Below are 3,953 nucleotides of genomic sequence, written 5' to 3' on the forward strand. Positions count from 1 at the left end.
TACAACACCGCTACTCAGAGCACCACCGGCTTTTAACCCTTATTCTTACTGTAGGCGGTAGGCACCCGTCGCACGACATCGACACAATTCTACCACACCAGCCGAATGCGTCTGAATGGGCACCCATTTCTTCCACGGCAAGACATGCTGAAGAGTGCCACGATCTCGCACGGGCGCGTTTACCTCCAATGACCAAGAGCGCCAGAAGAGCACTTGCGGTGACACCACCTCAGCACCCACCTTCCTTCCTGGAGCGCTTGTGTGGCTTTCCGTTCATTCCGCTGCACCTGGACGCTCTTCAGAACTACAGCGCAAGTATGAAGGGCCATACCGTATCGTCGAGAGCGCATCCCCCGTTAACTACGTGATCAAACCCATTGAACCGTGTTTGGACATGCACCGTCGTGGACGAGACATTATCAACGTCGCACGTCTCAAGCAGTACTATGATTCACTCATAGTGAGCTGTTATGTCGCCGGACGGCTCCCTTTTCGTTCCTGTGGTAATTGCAGTGAAGAGGCCCACTATAGTGGGCAATCCTCTCCAGTGCTTTCTAGTGGGTCAAGCTATCCAGCACTGTTCTCGAAACGCCACTTGTGCTGAGAGTCCGTGCCCTGCTCTAATGGTCGGTCCTAAACGCTGGTGACTAATAAACGCTTCTACAATTGCAATATGTGCCATAAGGTAATTAGTTATATTTAATTAGTGAATGTTTGTTAATTTGTCCGCTATGCATTTCAATTTTGTGTATGTGCACCTATTCGAGTAGATCAGCTCATGGACTAGAATTTCACTATCTCCTAATCTGTCAGAGGCAATTCTTAAAAAAACATTGGAAGTGTTCGCTGAAACTCTGTATATTACTCAAAAGAAACGAACAGCTACAGTGCCACATCACTAATGAGCAGCTAGAGGTCAACTATGAATACAATGTAACTTGAATCCTTGCTATGCTCGTAAACAAACGAAACTGCATTTCTCAGACAGCAAGCACTGTAACACATATATCTGCTATCCAAAAGGTCAGCACAACAGCTGACAAGACTGGAGCCAAGTTTTCCCTTCACTGGTGACCTATGCCAATGCGAAGAATTATGGTAGCAGTTTGACGATAAGGTTGACCAGAGCAGAACTCTCATGACAGTGAAATTCCATTAGTGTACTTTTTGCTTAAGGAGATGCTGCATCTGCAATTATAGGCCTCCTCAACATAGACAGCTGCTAGCAAGACACCGTAAGCATATTAAGACGTACGTAACGTATTGTTGTTTGAGGCACATCTAATATGCCTCAAGCTACAATACTTTGCCAGGGTTCACATGCTGACTCCAGCACAGCAATGTGGTGAAAAAAAAAGCTCTTCGGAATCTGTCTGTATGAACAAGTACTCAAAAAAATTGGCGGCCTGAAGAGCTGGAATGGTCAAGTCATCTTTTTCATTGCTGCTCTTCGATATACTGCTTAGAATGCCACCATGGGCCATCATTTGTATGGTACTACCAACCCTCTGCTGTACAAAACTGCTGGTAATGCCAGTAATGACGCTCCTGTCCCACCAGAGCTTCATTGCCTCCTGGAATCTGCTTGCATCAAAGTGATGTTTCGAGAAGAGCAAGTTTATTCATTACAGTATACAGAACATTGCAAGGGAACCTGTATCAAGACAGTGTGTAGGCAAAACAATGCCTACCTTGCCCATCTCTATAGAAACTCACTAGGAATTATCAAGAGCTGCACCCTCTGGAAGTTGAGCCAGTACAAAACTGAATTTGTTCCTCCTACTGATCCATAAGACAGAATAAATTGCTAAAAAGTGATAAGTGATGCTTTTGATGCATGACAAAAGGCTGTTGTGAATGAGGATTTCAATGGAAGAGCAGCTCCTCAACGCCGGTGAGACACTACAGTAAAATGCCTGACCTGGAAAAGACAGCCCAAAATTGCACCAAAACACAACAAAAATGTAAGTACAATTCTGTGTATTTCCATAGAAAAAAGCCAATGCAATGTCAATCATATGTCTACTAGCATACTTTACAAACATTTCAGGTGTAGTCAGCAGTCGAACATCGATATAACGAACATGAATACACCTAATTATTGGATATAACAGTAAATTTAAGATGTATTAGCCAATAGCAGCATGAAACAATACATGCTTATAACGAGTATTGAATGTAACGAATACTGGATATAACGAAGGCATTTTCGTGTCAGATGCAGCTTTATTAAAATAAGGTTTGACTGTAAGTGGTGGCACCTGCCACCATATGCAGACAAACCTCGTTATAGCGAAGTCGCATCGGCCACGAAAATATATCTGATATTTATATCTGATATTTGTTATAAGCTTACATGCAGATATAAGCTGAAAAAATTGCGATCACGCCTATGCAAGAGAAACGGAGGCGGTGTGCATCTGACAAGTCAGTAAACGCCTCCTACGAATTTTGATGGCCCATTGGCGTCTTGCCTTGCCAATACAAGACACGGGAGCAAAAGTACCATATTTCTCCATGCGTAACCCATGTATTTGCATGGCCCACACGGCCAACCGCAACACTCCGGGAAAAAAAAGAAAAAGAAATATATGCGCGTGTAACTCCCAGAAACAACTGCACACAACAATGCTCAAATATTTTTAAAAATAGTCTCGCGGATATAAGACTATTCCACGCCGTGTCTTTGGCCAGCAGCTCTGTTCCCCACCTATTCGGCGACGCTGTTAAGCTGCTACGCTGTAAAGGACTGCCATAGAGCACAGCTTTAGTGATAAGAGTTCTGGTTCGCCGGTGCTGCGTGCACTAAACACAAATTGCTAACACAGCAAAAACACAAAATGGCAATTCAAAAAGAGGAGAATGGGCGACCACGAAATAGGGAAACGGGAGCTTCCACATGTGGAGGTAGGGTTCGCTAGGAGATAACCAAACTTGGCGGAAAACTTGTCTAGAGGTACAGCTTCACATTGATTTCACCACAAGGCGAAATTTGCATTATCCGCATGCCGACTTTCCTGTTAAAAGGGTCCAAACCACCCCTCGGGCTTAGTGAAAAAAAAACAGACCGCGGATAGCATATGCTGCTGTGCACATCTCGGCCAAGTTCTGCAGTCGTGCGCGGAGCGTGGTGCTCGCAAACGGAGCACGAAGTCACATTTTTCTAAAACGTTCACTTTTCAACAGAAGCCTGCCCCTCACCCTTTTCTGGACGCTTTATTTCATAATATAGCAGATCCCCATACGCGGCTGCTATTGGTCAATAGCTGACATCAATTAAGAAGGTTGTTTGAATGAACACGCTTCTTCCAGTTGTTACTGTGTATATTTATTGATGACGTTAATAAACAGGCTGAAGCAAGCGAAAATCTGCTTTCGAATTTCGATAGTCATTACGTATTTCCGGAAGAGGCCAACTATCGTCTGCTCATGCTCTGTCGCAGCCGTCAAGTAGGAAATAAAATTTGGCCACCCTGCTTATTGGTGATGTAGCCTTGTTGCCAATTCCGACTAGCTTTGAACACTCAACTAGCCTTGACCCACGTGAAACTTAAGGTCGGACCACATGCACACTTGCCAGCGCGTGCTCACTCCTGGCCGCTCCTGGTTAGGCGCATTGGCAGACTTCGATCGCTTCGTATTGAGCTATTGATAGCGCTTAAATATGCGCAAGCTGGATGTGGCCAGTATCCGTCAGTCAAGCTGGTGCAGGACAATGCCGGTCCGCACAGTGTAGCATGTCCAGGCTGTAGCATATGAGCGCGAGCACCCACTGAAGTCCTGTCGTGCATATAGTAAACGCTGCACATATGCACTACACTTAGCGTAGATAACGCGGCCGCCGCGGAGTGTCGCGACGAGTCCGCTGGTTGAGCGTACTGCGGCTCGCTGAGGACAACGCATTTGGCATACGTTTGGATAAAGCCCAGTTATTCTGGAATAGAGGGACTTTA

Source organism: Dermacentor andersoni, chromosome 1, assembly GCF_023375885.2.
Source record: "Dermacentor andersoni chromosome 1, qqDerAnde1_hic_scaffold, whole genome shotgun sequence".
Lineage (NCBI taxonomy): Eukaryota > Metazoa > Arthropoda > Arachnida > Ixodida > Ixodidae > Dermacentor > Dermacentor andersoni.